Genomic DNA, 7,500 nt, shown 5'->3' on the forward strand with positions numbered 1-7,500 from the left:
ACTCCTATCCCGACGCACCAGCAACCGCAACACGATGCAAAATAAATTGCACGAGCTGCTGATACTTGTACCATGCACGGTACACGGTACCAAATTATACCCCTGAAAGTGTGCAATTTGGTGCTATAGTAGGAAATTTGGTTGGGCAAGCCTAGCTACGCGTGTCGCTACGCGTGTTGCATGGTGGTCGATCAGAGGTATGCAAAAGCACCTATCTAGGGGGAATTACTTTACGTTCTAGTAGCAAGTTCGATTTTTCGGTCCAGCACGGCAGTAATCCTGCATGCATACACTCCATGTACCAAAAATGTATCAACCTAGGCGTTGCTCAGTAGCTTTTGGCGGCACATGTAAAAAGTATTCGAGTTCAGATTCTTGGAACTTTGCGTATTGTTCAAAACTAATAACGAAAACTAAATTATAAATGGGTAAAAGGCTAGGCGTTTCTCAGTAGCTTTTTTGCGCCACGTGGCAAAAGTATTCGAGTTCAGATTTCTGGGACTTAGCGTATTTTTCAAAATTGATTATGCAAATTGAAGTACAAATGGGGGCATTAGCTAGGCGTTGCCCAGTAGCTTTTGGCGCCACATGGAGGAAGTAGTCGAGTTCAAATTTCTGGGACGTAGCGTAGTTTTCAATCATAATAAACCGAATCAAACATAAAAAATCATGAAACTTACACCACGTCCCTAGGTTATGCACAAAACGTAACGATAAAGTGCCGGCCAGGTTAGAGGTGCACCAAAATTGTGTACCGATTAGGAAAAGTACTCTATGTTCCTATGACTTGGGTGAAAAGTGTTGATTAACTGCTGGTTAGGATAGACAGTTGCTTATCGTACACATCGCAAACGAACACCCCTTAGTGAGCAGTAGCAGAAGTCGATGGAACAAAGCGAATGCATTACAAACTGATCAAGTAAAATAAGGAACGCTACGTACTAGGACTTCTTTCCAAGAATGGTGTCCGCGACGGGAGGGCAAGCGTCCTTCCCAGGTTTCCCTAGTAAACCTTGTATGGTAAACATACCCAAGCGTGTCCGTAAGCACGCAACGATAGTCACGAACGAGCACATACCTAGGGAAAGTACTCTACGTACTAGGACTTCTGTCCAAGAATGGTGTCCGCGACGGTCGGGCACTGTGACGCAATTACCAAATCCTAGAATCGTACAAGCAGTGTGTACAAACATAAACATTAACGCGTTCGCTCGGGCTGCGCCGTCCGTGTTGAACACAAATGTGGGTGATTATATGAGTGGATAGACAAAAACATGCGTGGCGAAGACAGTTTTCTGCACGATGTGCACATAGCTCATTTCGTCGTCCCGGGCGAATGGAAAAAACACAAAAATATCGAGTATCTTTCTAGGTTTCTGTTATAAAAGGACAGGCCAAAAGGTGACCGGTTGAGATAAGCATTTTAAGCATACAAGCACTTTATTGCAACTTTTGATACAAAAACTAGGTACGTACACGTAGATTGTATCAACATGGACATCCATGATCGGGTACGCCCGGGCTGCGCCCTCCATGTTGTACTTTCCCTGATTGGTACACAATTTTGGTGCAAGTGTACCAACATGGACATCTATGAACGCGTACGCTCGAGATGCACCCTTCGTCTTGTACTTTCCCTGATCGGTACACAGTTTTGGTGCACGGCTATCCCGACCGGCAACTTGTACCTTTATCGACATCCATGAACACAAAGTGCGCGGAACAAAAATTGCTCGGTCAGACCTACAAAGTGCTATATCTCGAATACTAAACGTCGCAGATGGGTGTCGTAGAACAATTTTAAATTCGTCTAATGATTCTACATCCGATTCTGGATAGTGGTTTTTCGACCACTTTTCAACATTTTGTGACACCCCGAACCTAGGGGCAGCTCCCTAGCTTTTTTCAAAAATGTGCACCGAACGGGCCAGAGAGCTCGAGTAGTCGAAAATTTTTTTTTTTGCTAAAACCCCTCAAAACGTGTCAGGAACGCACCCTAGATGATGAAAAGTGCAACCAGAATGTCAATCGACAACATGCCCGGGGGTACAAATTTGCTCTACGCGTCCCGAGGTAGGGTACTTTTTCATACAAACATCAAAGTGTACGGTGCACAAAGTGCGCGGAACAAAAATTGCTCGGTCAGACCTAGGACGGGCCATAACTCGAATACTAAACGTCGCAGATGGGTGTCGTAGAACAATTTTAAGTTCGTCTAATGATTCTACATCCGATTCTGGATAGTGGTTTTTCGACCACTTTTCAACATTTTGTGACACCCCGAACCTAGGGGCAGCTCCCTAGCTTTTTTCAAAAATGTGCACCGAACGGGCCAGAGAGCTCGAGTAGTCGAAAATTTTTTTTTTTGCTAAAACCCCTCAAAACGTGTCAGGAACGCACCCTAGATGATGAAAAGTGCAACCAGAATGTCAATCGACAACATGCCCGGGGGTACAAATTTGCTCTACGCGTCCCTAGGTAGGGTACTTTTTCATACAAACATCAACGTGTACGGTGCACAAAGTGCGCGGAACAAAAATTGCTCGGTCAGACCTGGTACGGGCCATAACTCGAATACTAAACGTCGCAGATGGGTGTCGTAGAACAATTTTAAATTCGTCTAATGATTCTACATCCGATTCTGGATAGTGGTTTTTCGACCACTTTTCAACATTTTGTGACACCCCGAACCTAGGGGCAGCTCCCTAGCTTTTTTCAAAAATGTGCACCGAACGGGCCAGAGAGCTCGAGTAGTCGAAAATTTTTTTTTTGCTAAAACCCCTCAAAACGTGTCAGGAACGCACCCTAGATGATGAAAAGTGCAACCAGAATGTCAATCGACAACATGCCCGGGGGTACAAATTTGCTCTACGCGTCCCTAGGTAGGGTACTTTTTCATACAAACATCAACGTGTACGGTGCACAAAGTGCGCGGAACAAAAATTGCTCGGTCAGACCTGGTACGGGCCATAACTCGAATACTAAACGTCGCAGATGGGTGTCGTAGAACAATTTTAAGTTCGTCTAATGATTCTACATCCGATTCTGGATAGTGGTTTTTCGACCACTTTTCAACATTTTGTGACACCCCGAACCTAGGGGCAGCTCCCTAGCTTTTTTCAAAAATGTGCACCGAACGGGCCAGAGAGCTCGAGTAGTCGAAAATTTTTTTTTTTGCTAAAACCCCTCAAAACGTGTCAGGAACGCACCCTAGATGATGAAAAGTGCAACCAGAATGTCAATCGACAACATGCCCGGGGGTACAAATTTGCTATACGCGTCCCTAGGTAGGGTACTTTTTCATACAAACATCAACGTGTACGGTGCACAAAGTGCGCGGAACAAAAATTGCTCGGTCAGACCTGGTACGGGCCATAACTCGAATACTAAACGTCGCAGATGGGTGTCGTAGAACAATTTTAAATTCGTCTAATGATTCTACATCCGATTCTGGATAGTGGTTTTTCGACCACTTTTCAACATTTTGTGACACCCCGAACCTAGGGGCAGCTCCCTAGCTTTTTTCAAAAATGTGCACCGAACGGGCCAGAGAGCTCGAGTAGTCGAAAATTTTTTTTTTGCTAAAACCCCTCAAAACGTGTCAGGAACGCACCCTAGATGATGAAAAGTGCAACCAGAATGTCAATCGACAACATGCCCGGGGGTACAAATTTGCTCTACGCGTCCCTAGGTAGGGTACTTTTTCATACAAACATCAACGTGTACGGTGCACAAAGTGCGCGGAACAAAAATTGCTCGGTCAGACCTGGTACGGGCCATAACTCGAATACTAAACGTCGCAGATGGGTGTCGTAGAACAATTTTAAGTTCGTCTAATGATTCTACATCCGATTCTGGATAGTGGTTTTTCGACCACTTTTCAACATTTTGTGACACCCCGAACCTAGGGGCAGCTCCCTAGCTTTTTTCAAAAATGTGCACCGAACGGGCCAGAGAGCTCGAGTAGTCGAAAATTTTTTTTTTTGCTAAAACCCCTCAAAACGTGTCAGGAACGCACCCTAGATGATGAAAAGTGCAACCAGAATGTCAATCGACAACATGCCCGGGGGTACAAATTTGCTCTACGCGTCCCTAGGTAGGGTACTTTTTCATACAAACATCAACGTGTACGGTGCACAAAGTGCGCGGAACAAAAATTGCTCGGTCAGACCTGGTACGGGCCATAACTCGAATACTAAACGTCGCAGATGGGTGTCGTAGAACAATTTTAAGTTCGTCTAATGATTCTACATCCGATTCTGGATAGTGGTTTTTCGACCACTTTTCAACATTTTGTGACACCCCGAACCTAGGGGCAGCTCCCTAGCTTTTTTCAAAAATGTGCACCGAACGGGCCAGAGAGCTCGAGTAGTCGAAAATTTTTTTTTTTGCTAAAACCCCTCAAAACGTGTCAGGAACGCACCCTAGATGATGAAAAGTGCAACCAGAATGTCAATCGACAACATGCCCGGGGGTACAAATTTGCTCTACGCGTCCCTAGGTAGGGTACTTTTTCATACAAACATCAACGTGTACGGTGCACAAAGTGCGCGGAACAAAAATTGCTCGGTCAGACCTGGTACGGGCCATAACTCGAATACTAAACGTCGCAGATGGGTGTCGTAGAACAATTTTAAGTTCGTCTAATGATTCTACATCCGATTCTGGATAGTGGTTTTTCGACCACTTTTCAACATTTTGTGACACCCCGAACCTAGGGGCAGCTCCCTAGCTTTTTTCAAAAATGTGCACCGAACGGGCCAGAGAGCTCGAGTAGTCGAAAATTTTTTTTTTGCTAAAACCCCTCAAAACGTGTCAGGAACGCACCCTAGATGATGAAAAGTGCAACCAGAATGTCAATCGACAACATGCCCGGGGGTACAAATTTGCTCTACGCGTCCCTAGGTAGGGTACTTTTTCATACAAACATCAAAGTGTACGGTGCACAAAGTGCGCGGAACAAAAATTGCTCGGTCAGACCTACAAAGTGCTATATCTCGAATACTAAACGTCGCAGATGGGTGTCGTAGAACAATTTTAAATTCGTCTAATGATTCTACATCCGATTCTGGATAGTGGTTTTTCGACCACTTTTCAACATTTTGTGACACCCCGAACCTAGGGGCAGCTCCCTAGCTTTTTTCAAAAATGTGCACCGAACGGGCCAGAGAGCTCGAGTAGTCGAAAATTTTTTTTTTGCTAAAACCCCTCAAAACGTGTCAGGAACGCACCCTAGATGATGAAAAGTGCAACCAGAATGTCAATCGACAACATGCCCGGGGGTACAAATTTGCTCTACGCGTCCCTAGGTAGGGTACTTTTTCATACAAACATCAAAGTGTACGGTGCACAAAGTGCGCGGAACAAAAATTGCTCGGTCAGACCTACAAAGTGCTATATCTCGAATACTAAACGTCGCAGATGGGTGTCGTAGAACAATTTTAAATTCGTCTAATGATTCTACATCCGATTCTGGATAGTGGTTTTTCGACCACTTTTCAACATTTTGTGACACCCCGAACCTAGGGGCAGCTCCCTAGCTTTTTTCAAAAATGTGCACCGAACGGGCCAGAGAGCTCGAGTAGTCGAAAAATTTTTTTTTTGCTAAAACCCCTCAAAACGTGTCAGGAACGCACCCTAGATGATGAAAAGTGCAACCAGAATGTCAATCGACAACATGCCCGGGGGTACAAATTTGCTCTACGCGTCCCTAGGTAGGGTACTTTTTCATACAAACATCAACGTGTACGGTGCACAAAGTGCGCGGAACAAAAATTGCTCGGTCAGACCTGGTACGGGCCATAACTCGAATACTAAACGTCGCAGATGGGTGTCGTAGAACAATTTTAAGTTCGTCTAATGATTCTACATCCGATTCTGGATAGTGGTTTTTCGACCACTTTTCAACATTTTGTGACACCCCGAACCTAGGGGCAGCTCCCTAGCTTTTTTCAAAAATGTGCACCGAACGGGCCAGAGAGCTCGAGTAATCGAAAATTTTTTTTTTGCTAAAACCCCTCAAAACGTGTAGAAAACTGATTTTAGATGATAAAAAGTGCAACCAGAACGTCAAACGACAACTTTGTTGGGGGTACCCTTTTTACTCTACGGGCCACTAGCTTAGGCGCGCCAACAGCGCTTTCCTCTCGGGTTCCCATTTTTTGCCCTCCTGGGATTATGATCATTTACTCATTGCCTACTATAGGGAAGGTACCTTGCTTCGAGGTCAAAAATGAAGATTTCACCAAATCTTAGTTTTAACCTCTATTTAGTCGTAGGAGCATGGTTTGCAGTGTCCGTGGGTCATATAAGCCCCCGTTTGGGTCATACGTCCCCTCCCCGATGAAAATCGTCATATGACTATAGGCCGAACTTATGAAGCAAAAGTGGTGTCTGGTGGGTTCTGCCGATGATCTTAACCTATGATTTTGAGTTTCCACCCTTTCAAAACGTTTCCTGGAGCAGTACATCACGGGTCTACGGACCCAAAGACTTCGTTGCGATGGTTTCAAGCATAAAAGTTGTAACAGCTAAGGGTTTTTAATACGCGTATATTAAATCATTGCTTGAAACTAAGCTTCGTTGTCTTTAAACTCTGCAAGACCAATCGAACTTCTTAGGGAAACTCGAAGGATTCACGCTAAGCCGGTGGTGCAGGGCACATAGCGTGATGAAACCGGGTTTCCCTACCAAATGTGGCATATTTTTTCCCTGAGAGCGAAGCTCAGACCCACGTAGGGGAGAGCGAAGTGGAACTTAAATGTTCAATGCAGCAAATGTTCGCCATGCGGATAAACAAGTTGGAATAGTTCAATGTAGTGTAATGCAAACACGAATCGCAAATAACGATACGGGACCCAGAAGCAATTCTGCGGATCCCTCGGGGAGTGGTGAGTTGATATAAATTAGAAGTGAAAATCCAAGTTGTTCGGGCTCCGGCTCGGCAGCCGATACGAGGTTCCTGTTGAGCTTGTTTGTACATCGCGCAGAGGCGCCGTTCGGTTCTAGCAATGATTCCCGCCACCATGTTCCATGCGTGCAGAGATCCGTTAGAGCTCGTTCAATGTGTCCCGCCGTGATTACGAAAAAGTCCAACAGTTGACTTAGTTGGGTGTGCGTCAAGTAATCGCGCAGAGATGCCGATCGGTGCCTAGCAATGTTTCCCGTCACAAGGTGGTATTGGCACCTGTGCAGAGTGGCCGTTAGCAATGTCTCCCGTATCACGGTGGTGTACCATCACTAGTGCAGAGTGACCGCTAGCAATGTCTCCCGTCACAAGGTGGTAGCCCAGAAGTGCAGAGAAGCCGCTGTAGCAAAGTCTCCCGTATCACGTTGGAGTTCTTCCACTAGTGCAGAGAGATCGCTGAACCGTTCAATGTGTCCCGTCGTGGTGTGCTTGTACCGAGCACGTAGGATACACCTTGCTTTGTTGGTTTGGGATAGGAGTGGTCGCGCAACTGCCTCCACGCCGCAGAGTGCCAGTTCGGATTGAAGGTCAAC

This window comes from Anopheles gambiae, assembly GCF_943734735.2.
Source record: "Anopheles gambiae chromosome X unlocalized genomic scaffold, idAnoGambNW_F1_1 X_unloc_95, whole genome shotgun sequence".
NCBI classification, from domain to species: Eukaryota; Metazoa; Arthropoda; class Insecta; order Diptera; family Culicidae; genus Anopheles; species Anopheles gambiae.